Here is a 7256-nt window from a genome sequence, read left to right as displayed (position 1 = left end):
TAAACATAAAATCAAGTAATATATCAAGAAAAAAGTTTGAGTATCCACTTAGATCGTAAAGTCCTGCAGCCGTGAGTCCTCTGGGATTATCCAGATCCCATAGAAACAGTCTTTGCAACTAGAGTCCTCCTTGGCGCTGGAACTTTCACTCGTGCTCAATACAATGCATGAAAAATATAGAAATGTAGAGAAACAATGAGGAGTAACACACTTAATTTCTTCAATTATGCTCTTCAAGATCTCTTGGACCAGTTTGTGGTTGTTTATCTGGATGATATCCTGATTTTCTCAGATAATCTTCAGGTTCATCAGAAACATGCCCTAATTGTCTTAGAACATCTTCGCAGACATTAATTATATATTAAGCTGGAGAAATATGAATTTGAATGAACTGCATATTATAACCCCTGAAGGGTTTGTATGGATTCTAGTAAGATTCAGGCGGTTGTGGAATGGCAATTCCAAAGGATGAGAAAGATGTTAAGAGATTTATGGGCTTTGCCAGTTTCTATAGTCAGTTCATAAAAAAATGTATCTGACCTCAATACTCTCGTTGGTCGAGATGTTGTGTTTCAGTTATCACTGAAAGCTAATTCAGCTTTTGAGAGACTGAAGTTTCTCTTTACTTCTGCTCCCGTCCTCATTCATAGTGGAAGTTGATGCTTCCAACTCCGCCATCGGAGCTATCCTTTCCCAAAAGATTGTACTAAAGATGCTCGTTCACCCTTGTGCATCTTACACTTATCACATGTTCTAAACAAAAAAGAACTATGACATCGAGAACAAGGAACTCTTGGCGATTAAGTCCACCTTCTCTGAATGGCAAGACTGCCGAGCTAATAATCCGGGAAATCTTTCAACTTCACAGAGTCCCGGATGAAGTAATATTTGACGGGGGAGGGGAGTTTACAATTTACTTCCAAGTTTTGGAAGGGTTTCTGTGCCACCCTAGGAATCAGCCTAAACTTTTTTCTGCTTTCCACATCCAGTGCAACTGCCAGACTGAGAGGACAAACCAGAATCTGGAACAGTACCTGCGTTGCTTCATCAGTTATCTCCAGGACAATTGGTCTTAGTTTTTATCAATCGAAGAATTCTCATATAACAATGCCCAACATAAGTTTACTCGGCAAAGTCCGTTCTATGCCAATTATTGATTTGACTCAAGCTTCATTCCATGTCTATCAGTTTCCTGTCCTGTTTCGCCATCACGGAGAGACTTTCCTCCTTAGTAAAGATCCTGGAAACATTGTTGATTCTTCTGGAGGCTCAAGAATTATACAGGAGTGCCGCTGACCAACACCATAGTCCAGCCTCTATTTTGCAGGCTGGAGACGAGATTTGGCTGTCTACCAAGAACCTACTCATTAAAATTCCAACCATGAAGCTCGGTCAAAAATTTGTGGGCCCCTTTGAAATGACTTCTTAGGTGAACCCGGTTACCTTCCATATATGGCTCCCTGATTCAGTGACTGTGCATCCATTATTTCATATCTGCCTGTTGTAGCCGTTCTGGGAGAATCCTTTCCCTGGACACAGCCTTCCTCCTTCTCTCTCCCCTGGGATTCCTAACCGCTTCCTCTCTCTCCCAGGGAGCCTTAACCCTTCCTCTCTCTCCCCGGGGACCTTTAACCCTTTCTTCTCTCACTGGGGACCCTTAATTCCTTCCTCTCTTCCTCCCCCCCATGACCCTTAACCCCTTCCACACTTTTCTCCTGGGACCCTTAACCCCCTCTTTTATCTCCACTGGAAACCTTAACCTCCCTACCCCCCTTCCATGTCTGCACTTCACCAATGCTCTCAGATACACTGCTTCCATCATTCTCACCCTATATGAAAATGTTAAAAATGAATTAAAACATATTTTTCGACAATTCTTGATTTTCGAAAAATCTGTAATATTTTTTTTACATTTTATAAGTGAAAAGTGTTATTAAATAGAGGGAATATCTCGGGTGAGAGTGATGGGTTGTGGGGGGAGGATGAATGAGGGGAATGTTAGGGTGATGAGAGCAGTTTAGGTAAGAAAAGGTGAAGTGCAGACATGGAATAGTAAATGTAAAGAAAATATTTTTATTTTGAGAACACGTTATTTAGATTTATTAGAACATTTCCAGGCTTTTATTTTAACAAAGGTATCGCAATAGATTTCTTAATATCGTTATCGTGGTGAGAATTTTTTTAATCGCCCAACCCTTGTGTGTGTACACAAATTATGTAACAAAAATGTTGTACAGTATTTGTAACCGTTATAGCTCAGCTGACTTGAAAACAGGTGTGGAGTGATTTACACATGGCATGTGATTGGTTGCAGCTACATTCTCAAAACGCTAAGGACCATCTACAGCAGGGCTCTTCAATTGGCGTGAAACAGGGTGAATAAAGTGCGCAGCTACAATCAATCACATAAGTGGGGTGATGATAAAGTGATAATGTAAATCAAATATTACGTAACCTGGTGGACACTGGTGCGGGAGCATCTGCAGCCGTGGAAACAGGAGTGGCTCAAACACCCCCTAAAGCTAAACAGAAAACACAAAAACACAGCGCACAATGCTCACAGGGCATTAAAAGAAATATTATTCCAATCAAACAGTACAGGTAAGTATTATGCGTACATCAAAGGAGAAAAAAAACAGCATGTCAAGAGTTAGAGTTACCCATGCACCAACCGGATCTCCAAACAGGATATCGTCTGATGTTTTAAGCAGCTTACAGCCTCTGGGTCTTTTGGTCCAAAAGCAAAGTCAGTGGATCCTTTGTGGTCCCACTGTGGGGATGGCAGTCCCAGCAGACTCGTTAACGAGGATGGTAACCGCTGGTTGGGGTAGTCTCTCACGGTGGCTTGGTGCACACTCGCAGTCCTCTGATACTCCGCTTCCGGGTCTCTGACATCACTTAGTGGCTTCACCGCAGGTCGCGTCGTGGTTTCCTCACCAGTTGAGGAGAATAGACCAGCAATGGTAGGAAGAAGTACTCGAACTGAATAGCGCATAAAAGTCCTTTCCAACGCGTTTCGAAACCAAAGGTTTCTTCATCAGGGAGTAATAAGTAATGATTTATGTTTCTGGATGAATTCTTCCTACAGGTTTGCAGAACTGCTATGGGCACAAGATTTTCCCACAGTTTCGCAAACCTGTACATGGGAGAATGGGAATTTCAGTATATTTTGAATAATAACCCATTTAAACTAAATATCATTTGGTGTCGTTTCATAGACGACATCCTGTGCGTATGGGATGGAGATCAATGTTCTGTAGACCACTTTATACAGTACATAAATAGTAATACCAGAAATTTGTCCTTCACTTATCTGGCAAATAAGAAGGAAATTAGCTTCTTGGATTTGAAGTTAATAGTTACAGATAAAGGGGAGCTGACAACCAAAACACATTTTAAGGATGTGGAACTAATAATTTACTGTTAGCTACTAGCAATCACATAAAAACTTGGATCCAGAATATTCCAGGTGGACAGTTCTACAGGCTAAAAAATAACTGCAGTTCAGAGGAGGACTTTGAAGTGCAGGCCAATGATCTTCGCTCTAGATTTCTAGAGAGAGGATATTCTCCGCAAAAATTGAATAGTGACTTGGAAAGGGTGAGAAAATTAGATAGAAGTCAGATACTAGTCCCTAAGACAAAACAAAAGAATCAAAATGAGAAATGTAATGTTTCTTGTATCACTAATTTCAACTCTATGACTATGCAAACAGAAAGAATTGTCAAAACACATTGGGCAATCCTATGAAATTACCCAATTATTGGGGGCTCATATCTCAAAATTTCCAAAATTTATATATAGGAAAGCCAAAAATCTTAAGAGTACTTTATCCCCTAGTGATATTAACATTAGAGAAAATTGTTTGGGGGGAAATTTATGGCTTAACACTAAACCGGTGGGAAATTTTCAATGTGGAAAATGTTCAGTGTGTAAATATCTTCATCCAAACCAAAAATCATACTGTACATGTGTAAATCCACTGGAGAGGTTTTTGAGGTCACAGACTTCATTTAGTACAATTCAGACCGTATTGTTTACTTAATTGAATGTCCGTGCGGCTCACAGTATGTGGGGCGCACAAAGCGCCCTTTAAAAGTGCGTATTCAAGAACATATACGCAACATAAAAATTGGCTTTGTAAAACAGTCTTTCTAGACATTATGCCCTGCACCATAACAAGGACCCATCATCCCTTCTCTTTAAGGGTATCAAATATGTCCCTAGAAATAGAAGGGGTGGAGATAGGGTTAAATAACTATCCAGGCAGGAGACCTTCTGGATACATAAGCTTAATACTTTGTACCCAGGGGGTCTCAATGAGGATATCGATATTTGGTCCCTATACTTATATCAAAAATTCTTTTGTCTATATGAGGAGAGGAAATCCCCTTCCCCCCTTTTTTCGATCCATTTGTGTTTAACATAATATCCTTCTCTGTCCATTTTTAATAAATTTTAATGTTTCGTGCCTCTTTTTCAAGAATCAAAATTTCCTTTATACAGTATATATATTTTTTATGTATTTTGATGTATTTTGATTTAAGTGTTTTTCAAATTAGCTTGTTCTGTGTTTGATACTTTGTTTTTAACCTCCTTTTCTTTTCCATTCTAGTGTCATTTTGCATAAACCTATTTTAAAGTTAAAGTTTTTTATTTCAATATTTTTGTTTAAATAAAGCTTGCTGCTTGTCATTGTTGCCCGAACTGGTACAATGAGTTAGGTCATGGGGTCATTGACTCCTCCCCGCTCTCACTGTATTGGCTGGAGGACCTGAGCCGTGGGCCAATCGGGTGTGAGCATGGGGTATTTCAATGCCTTATGAAATCATTACTTATTACCCCCTGATGAAGAAACCTTTGGTTTCGAAACGCGTTGGAAAGGACTTTTATGCGCTATTCAGTTTGAATACTTCTTCCTTCCATTGCTGGTCTATTCTCCTTAACTGGTGAGGAAACCGCGACGCGACCTGCGGTGTCGCCACTGAGTGACGTCAGAGACCCGGAAGCGGAGTATCAGAGGGCTGCGAGTGTGCACCAAGCCACCGTGAGAGACTACCCCAACCAGCGGTTACCATCCTCGTTAACTAGTCTGCTGGGACAGCCATCCCCACAGTGGGACCACTAAGGATCCACTGACTTCGCTTTTGGACCGAAATACCCAGAGGCTGGAAGCTGCTTAAAACATCAGACGATATCCTGTTTGGAGATCCGGTTGGCGCATGGGTAACACTAACCCTTGACATGCTGGTTTTTTTCTCCCTTTTTGTACGCATAATACTTACCTGTACTGTTTGATTGGAATAATATTTATTTTAATGCACTATGAGCGTTGTGCGCTGTGTTTTTGTGTTTTCTCTTGAATTGGCGGCCTGCAGTTCAAATGCGACTTTGATGTGGCCGATGGACTCTGCTGCTGCTAATGTTATACTAGTTGCATAGGCAGCTAAGTACAGTTTTTCACATATATGGTAAAGATGTTATACATTCTTGCAACATGTTGAAATATAACAATTTGCAAGTCTTTAAATGGATCTAAAATGACATTTCAATAAGCTTGTGGCCCCTTCTACCTCACAATATTTTCTGATCTGGTCCCTTTGGAGAGCTAGTTGAAGTGTCCTGATCTATGCGTTTGACATTTTATCATTGCATGTTTACTAGTAAGAAACATGAAACTATCCATCTGTTCACATGATCCTGCAAAAATATTACTTAAAGCAGCAATCCACCCGCAGAAGCCTATACGAGTTTAACTCTTATAATGTTAGTATCTTGCCTCTTGAGCATGTCTGATATCTTTAAAAAATAAAAGTTTTTCAGCTCTTGCTGCTGAGTACTGTAACCACTGTAACCTTTAAACTGCATTGGGCATTTTAACTTCCCAGACACTTAATATTTCAAACGTGTAAGTCTCATCACCGGAGCAATGGGTTTAAAAAATATATAAATGTCACAAATATTGAATGATGTGCAGCTTCCTAATGGATAACCAGACACTATCTTTATAAAAAAAAAACAGGAAGCCGCGAGCACCTAAAACTGTCCTTTTCTCGGAAACTTGAGGGTCTCCAGGGCTTGAAATAGTGCGGTTCAGCTCTGGAGGAACCCCCCATTTCAAATCCTGATACAAACATCTATTTTACTTTTAGATGGGATAGCTCATTGAGTAGAAAGTTGCCACATGATCTCAAAACGAGCATGAAGGCTGACGAGCATGTATCAACTTTGGGTTAAACACATCCTACTAACGACTGGTCACTACTACAACCCTAATTTGTTGTAAAAAAAAAAAAAAAAAAAAATCTCAAAATCTACTGATGGTTGGTTACTGTATCTTCTTCCAGAATCCTCTGCTTTTGTCATCATAACGGTTTATTGCCTTTCCCTTCCAAGTGAGGGCAGATCAGATTAGTATTACAGATAAGGATGTTTAGGAGGACCCTGCAGGAATGTGGATAGACGTTCTTTCCAAAATGAAGAAAAATAAATACCAGCTTCCCTCCCCGATCAGGGATCCTATATCTGTGGATGCCACAATGTATAGCTCAGTGGAAGTTCTTGTACATGATCGTAATGCAATTAGTGCCTAGTACTGTAGTACATAACATTAGATACATTTTTATTGTCAAAAGGCGGGCAGAATTACTTAATTTGATCATGTTTATTATTTTGGGTGCCAAGGCTTGCTAGCAAAAAATGTAGGGGACAGAGAGCGGGACAGATGGACTGACACTTGGAAATTATATAAATATACGATACCGCATAAATCTGAAAATCAAGAGACAGCATGCAGCGTGTTCAAGTATAAAAGGTGTATTCGTGAAAATAGTACATCAGAAAGAACAACGTTTCGCTCCACGTAAAAGGAGCCTTCCTCAGGGTGATGTAAGGTGATACATCACCATGAAGAAGGTCCCTTTTATGTGAACCGAAAAGTTGTTCTTTTTGGTGTAATATTTTAACGAATACACCTTTTATACTTCATCACGCTGCATGCTGTCTCTTGATTTCCAGGTTTATGCTGTATCATATATTTATATTATCCTTATGGGACATGCACCACCAACTTTTTTTGCCTTATGGGAGTGCCAACTGAAATCTCAAATAAAAAAATCCCTTGTGAGCACATTCACATGTCTTAGGCCTTGCCCCGCTGCCTACTGCAGCGCCCGCTGTGGCGGACGCTGCACAGACAAGAGCCCTCCCTTCAATGGCGCCGGGGGGGCCGCAGCGCTGGGGCGAGAGTTGCCCCT

The sequence above is a fragment of the Ascaphus truei genome, chromosome 2 (assembly GCF_040206685.1).
Source record: "Ascaphus truei isolate aAscTru1 chromosome 2, aAscTru1.hap1, whole genome shotgun sequence".
Lineage (NCBI taxonomy): Eukaryota > Metazoa > Chordata > Amphibia > Anura > Ascaphidae > Ascaphus > Ascaphus truei.
The sequence above is the reverse complement of the archived record's forward strand: the minus strand, read 5'-3'. Positions refer to the sequence as shown.